A 6,603-nucleotide genomic window follows, 5' to 3' on the forward strand; every position below is an offset into this window, starting at 1 on the left:
AGGCAAATCTGATACGGAGTTTGAAAATCCAGATTTAAAGACAGATTTATTCAGAGAGGGATTATTTGCTTTACAATGGTCTCACCCAAGGTTCCCTTATATAGTCAGCTCCTCTATGTGTATTTAAAATAGAATCCCCTTTTATAAGGCACAGCGTAATGAAAGTATCTGATATATCTGATACATAAAGCAAGGTACATTTTCTAAAATACACGTTGTTCTTCTAAGCAAAGCTGTTGCATTTTTAAAGATATCTGTTGAGATAGGAAATAGTACAGGATGTATTTTCTCCACTTTTCTCTCCTTACCAAACAACAAAGGAAATAGATAAAGGGTTAATGTGCTGCCCTCTGGTAGGCACAAGATCATTGCTGGGATCAAGTTGGGCATGATCCAGCCTGCTTCCCAGCACCGCTGCCACCCCCACCCTTGAATTCTTCAGGAAGACAACCAGTAAACACATGGCTTCCTTGGCAGTCCTGGTTAATGATGATCTGATCCTCTGCTCCTCGTAGCTCTTCAACCGGAGCTGCCCCTGAGGTTCAAGGTCACCCCTGAAATGTCGTAAGAGACGTAATGTAGAAACAGCCTGGACCTGAGTTCCCACTGCATGTTTCCTCCCAGGCGGTGTCTGTTCTCCATGGACAGATCCCTCATTTGCTCTCCAGCTCCCTGAGCTCCTCAGAAACTCTGACCCACGGACCTCTTTGTGGTCTCTGCCTTTTCCTGGGATAGTAGCCACTTCATCTTGGAACCCAAAGGTATGACAACAACCAGAACTTTTCAGATCACAAAATAAGAAATTCTCTCATTTAAAAGTGACATATAAAATAGACTTCTACCCTGATCTTAAGAGTTTGTTAAAAACGTCCTTTTGGAGGGGCAAGTACTTCCATTGCTTGAATATGTTTTTAATCCTTTCTTTAATAATTTCTTTTTGTGTCCTATTTTTGTTAGTCTTTAAAAAAATTTAAACGTTGGGCCGCCCGAAGGCCCAGCAGTTAAGTTCGCACGTTCCACTTCAGTGGCCCGGGGTTCACCAGTTCTGATCCTGGGTGCGGACATGGCACCACTTAGCGAGCCATGCTGTCGTAGGTGTCTCACATATAAAGTAGAGGAAGATGGGCACGGATGTTAGCTCAGGGCCAGTCTTCCTCAGCAAAAGGAGGAGGATAGGCAGCAGATGTTAGCTCAGGGCTAATCTTCCTCAAAAAATAAAAAAATTTTAAAAATTAAAAAATTTAAACAAAAACAAGTTAAAAAAATTTGAAGTTCTTTCAATAAAATTTAAAAAACAATTAAAAATTTTTTGATTGTTTAATATCCCTGATGAGAAGTAGGGGTTCAAATTATTTTTCTACTTAATATCTAGTCACACAGATACCATTATTTTAAGGATAACAATTCAATTATCTGTTCACTTGTTTTGTTTGATTTCTTACATATTAAATTTTGCATAAATATATTAGAACCTATTCCATTTCTGTTTTGTTCTCATGGTCTGTGCTTATGTTTTAGAGTAAACCCCTAAAATACCATTTTGACTATTTCAGTATTATAATACAATCAATTTTCCGGTAAAGCAAGTTGTCTCTCAGTGTTCTTTTTATCAGTATTCTCTTTATTTTCCCAAATGAATTTAAGGTTTATCACATTAAGACCTGTAAAGTATGCAATTAAATTTCTTTTTTAAAGATTGGCATCTGAGCTAGCATCCATTGCCAATCTCCTTTTTTTATTTTGTCTTCTTCTTCTCCCCAAAGCCCCCCAGTACATAGTTGTATATTCTAGTTGTGAGTGCCTTTGGTTGTGCTGTGTGGGACGCTGCCTCAGCATGGCCTAATGAGTGGTGCCATGTCCGTGCCCAGGATCTGAAGCGGTGAAACCCTGGGCCACCAAAGCAGAGCGTGCAAACTCAACAACTCGACCACAGGGCCGGCCCCCTGCAATTAGAATTTTAATTGGAATAGTGTTAAAATTATGATCTATTTACCATCGGAGAGAACTATTTTCACCATATTTCCTCTCCTTTAAGGCACATGGTATTTTGCTCCAATTGCATTTGATGATTCCCAACCATTTTATATTTTTGCCTGCTTGTATGAACACTATACCGTTTAATTATATATATATTTTTATGCATAGTACTGAAATTTGGAGATGGCTCTCATAACCAGACATTTTCTTGAACTTTTAAATAGTCTTTACTAATGTTTGTGTTTACTTCTTGGGTTTATTAAGGATACATTTTTGCCAGTTGAAAATAATCTTTTTATTTCTTTTTCTAGGATTTTAAACTCTCCTAGGCCCTTCTTACCAGGTCCCATGGCCTTAACAACCAGCCAAATGCAGAGGAAAAGATGAAGGTGTATGTTAAAAACCAATTATCAGAGGCCAGCCTGGTGGCACAGTGGTTAAGTTTGCACATTTCACTTAGGCAGGCCAGGGTCTCAGGTTCGCATCCCAGATGTGGATGTTCACGCCACTCATCAAGCCATGCTGTGGTAGGCATCCCGCATATAAAGTAGAGGAAGATGGGCATGGATGTTAGCTCAGGGCCAGTCTTCCTCAGCAAAAAGAAGAGGATTGGCAGTGGATGTTAGCTCAGGGCTAACCTTCTTAAATAAAGAAGAACCAATTATCTCAGAGATAAGGGCAGTCTGAAGGGAAAAGTAACCCAGAAGTCAAAGGAAGAAAGAATTTCAACGTGAGAGGACTCAAGCAGGAATTCCACTTCTCAGAATCTTCCTTAAAGAAACAGCAAAAAATGTGGACAAAGTTTGATGTGTGAGAATCTTAAGAGCATTACTTACCAAAGTCAAAATTTGAAAGCAACCTAAATGAATTACAATTAGGAAACTGTTAATAAGTTATGGACTCCACATAATGGGATAGTATGTCAGCATTAAAAAATAATGCAAGGAGTATTTGCTCACTTAGGAAAACAGTCATGAATTATCTAAAAAGCAAGATATGAACTAGATGTACTGTGATCCCCAAAATGTAAACTACAGATATATATCTGTGTATGCACAGAAGAAGGAATGGAAAGAAACCTTACCTGTGGTTGCCACCAGATTGTAGCATTATGCTATATTTTCTACAATCAGCATGTGTTACTTTGTGATTAAAAAGAATGCTGCTATGGACTGAATGTTTCTGTCCCCCTCAACTTCATTTGTTGACGCCTAACCCCAAACGCGATGGTATTTGGAGATGAAGCCTTTGGCAGTTTGTTAGGTCATGAGGGTGGAGCCCGCAATAATAGGATGAATGTCCTTATAAGAAAAGACACAGGAGAGATGATGTCTTTCTCTTGGCCATGTATCTACAGCAGGAAGGCAGCCATCCACCAGCCACGAAGCAGACCCTCACTAGGCACCGGATCTGCCAGTGCCTTGATCTTGGACTTCCAGCCTCCAGAACAGTGAGAAATAAGTGTTGTTTAAGCCCCCCAGTTTATGATATATTTGTTATAGCAGCCTGAATGGAGTAAGACAAACACCAAGTTATTTATTATTAATACACAAAGTAGAAGAAGAATGAGGAGAAGGAGGAAGAGATTGAGTTAAGCAGCAAATAGAAAATAGACCACAAGATTTGGCCATTAGAGTTAAGTCACCAGACTTTGGGCTAAGTGTTATGGGTATGGAGATGAAAGCCCTGTGTCTGTGGTTGAACATCTGAATTCTGAGGCAGTGAATCCTACGGGGCAACTGAAAACCCACTGGACTCGCTATAGGTAGTTTTCTTTTTAGAAGTGGGGTGTATGTGGTAGATAAAAGATGGCTGCAAAGTTTTTGCTCCTCCTCCTACTGAGAGGTGGAATTTAATTCATCCCCCCTTAAATGTGGTTTGGCCTTAGTGACTTCCTTCACCAAGAGAAGGCAATGGAAGTGATGTTCTGGAACTTCCAAGGTTAGATCATAAGAAACCTGACTTTCTACCTGGCCTCTTAGAATATTCTCTGAAGGAGCCCTGAGCAGCTGAGTAAGAAGTTCAACTATCCTGAGACCCTATGCCAGAGGGGTCTCACGTAGGTGCTCCAGTCAACAGTCCCGGCTGAGCCTAGCCTTCCAGCCATTCACGCCACAGCAACAGACATGCAAGAGAAGCCATCTTGGATCCCCTAGCCCAGCCCATCCGGTAATTACTAAATGACCTGTACGGACAACACGAGGAATGGAAGAATCACCAGCCACAGCCTTTGTGAATTCCTGACCCACATAATTGGGAAATATAACAAAATGTTTGCTGTTTTAAGCCATTGCGTTTTCGGTTAGCTTTTTGTGCAGCAATAGACAACTGGAACAGTGGCGTGTGTCTGTTTTTCCATGAGCTGTTCTGTATTTGGGTACAAAAGTATCTGGACTTTCTTTCTTCGTGAGTTTCCTTTTGGCATCTATAGGAATCACGGAAGGCCTCTGGGAGGTACGTGGGCTCCTTGACTGGGGAATTCCAGTAAGAGTACTTCTAATTTTCATGGCCCTTAGCCTCTTAAATCACCCCTTAAAAAATTCTCCCGGAACAACTTCCATGCCTTTCTTCTGCGGTGACTATCTGCTAACTACTTTCACTACTTTAATTGAACTTAGATGCATTTGAACCATAGCAGGAAGGTGCTCTGAAGAGGAAGGAGCCATAGGAAAATGCAAGCAAGAATTCCCAGCGCTAATGGTTGGCTCCTGCCAGAAGGGTGACCATTCATCAATCAATGGGATGGGTGGTGTTCCAGAACAAGCGCTTCCATTGTTCCCACTGTAGAGACCCTCTGTATGTTTGGGCTGTTCTTAATCCCCCCTAAAGGAATTCTCCTCTAAAAGTTGTGAGGTGCGGTCCTGGACACTGAGTTGTTAGAGATGGGCGGGTCTCCAGTGATCCTCTAATTCCACCCCTTCATTTTACAAAAGAAGAAACTGAGGTCTCAAACATATGAGGTGTTCAAAATCATACAGATTGTAACTGGCAGAGAAGTGGCAAAAAGCCCAGTCTGCTGACTGATTCCAGGCCTACCTTGGTGTGTGTGTGTATGTGTGTGCACACCCTTGTGTATCCTTGCATAGTGTCAGTAGATGAGAAATGGGAGACGAGAAAGAGAAAAATCTTGATTTTTAGCATATAGTCGGCGGGGGTTTATTAACTTCCCCCACCAACAACTAAATGCTGGAAGTTTCTACCTGATGAGAGCTAATCAATAGGCAGTGAGCTATTTGATGTGTCAGTTGGACCTAAGGTTAACCCCATCTCCCCATCTCCCGTGAGTGGAACTGAGCCCGAGGGGAAGGGGGAGACTTCAGAGCAAGTGAGAAAGAAGCCCTAGGCACCCCCCCCCCCCCCCCCGACCCCCACACTCCGCAGAGCCTGGGCAGGTCGACAGCCTCCTCCTGCAGCTTGCTGGCCCTGGCCCTCATCGCACCTATTATTTTAAGGCTTTTGGAACTGCTCTGGGGACACTGTGTTTGCTGGGAACATGCTCTCTGACAAATCCAACTCTGGGTATGTGGCTTTTGTCAACCATATGTTGTTTTCTCTTTTCAGCTTCCGAATACGAATGTGCAGCTCTTTGTGTGAATAAGAAAGAATTACTAAAGGAAGCATTCAATAGGTAATATTTACAACCAGGCTAATTTTCTTAAAGGAACTGCTGCAAGAATTCTTTTTTGCAACTCTATTCTCCTGGCTATTTATCTTTACAGAGCTTGTCACACATCTTGAATTTTTGTTCACCTTAATTCCATTACTAAGACCTCCTTCTGGTCTTTCAAATTCTCTATGAAATTCTAGCTTGAGGCGCAAGAGGTATTGAATTTTTATCTACAGCTACCTATCTCTGAGGGGGGCACGTTTATTCGGGATGTTCAATATGCCCCAAGTTGAGCTCTAAGATGGTGCGTACGCACTGTTTTTAAAAATAAAATGATTCAGAGCTAATATAATCATTTCAAGCAAAAATAAAATGCTATGGTCTAGAAGCTGGATGAAGTCTGCTCACTCCTTGTTCCCTGCCCTCTCTGCTGTTTATATGGTGAACCGATGGGTTTGTTCTGTTTGTTCAGAACTTGAGTTTGTTTTGTGGCATGGCCATTTCGTTCCAGGTTCCAGACAACCACTGTCTGCTACAAAATCTCAGCCAGTCCCTGAATTACCTGGGCGAAGGAGACTGTGTCAAGTGCCCCAGAGGCCCACAAATTAATTCTGAAAACCCAACACAATCAGCTCTCTGGGGCTTTGCACAGGGATGCGCGATCCTGGAAATAAATCCGTGTCAAAAGAATATAATAAAGAGCTTGGAGTTGGCTAGGCAATGATCTTAGCTAAATTTAATGCAAAAAACCAGGCTACTGAAATAGACTCAGTGATTATTCCTACTTCCCTCATTCTTAAGAGTTTCTCAACTGTGGTCCGCAGAGAAATTATTTCTTATCAAGCCCTGTGAGACTTCACTGTTGGAATAAGTTGACAAAACCATATTGGCTCAGGGGCCGGCTCCGTGGCTGAGTCGTTAAGTTCGCGCGCTCTGCTAAGGCGGCCCAGGGATCGGATCCTGGGCGCGGACATGGCACCGCTCGTCAGGCCATGTTGAGGCAGCATCCCACAGCTAGA

The 6,603-nt window shown here is 42.2% G+C and overlaps 1 long non-coding RNA gene across 1 annotated transcript; it reads left to right on the top strand.

The window, feature by feature from the left end:
• Nucleotides 1–567: 567 nt before the first annotated feature.
• On the top strand, nt 568–5,970 carry LOC139045760 (uncharacterized). Its single transcript, XR_011504848.1, has 3 exons — nt 568–761; nt 2,289–4,431; nt 5,539–5,970. It is a non-coding gene; the product is annotated as an uncharacterized lncRNA (long non-coding RNA).
• The last annotated feature ends 633 nt before the right edge of the window (nt 5,971–6,603 follow it).

This window comes from Equus asinus, chromosome 7 (assembly GCF_041296235.1).
Source record: "Equus asinus isolate D_3611 breed Donkey chromosome 7, EquAss-T2T_v2, whole genome shotgun sequence".
Lineage (NCBI taxonomy): Eukaryota > Metazoa > Chordata > Mammalia > Perissodactyla > Equidae > Equus > Equus asinus.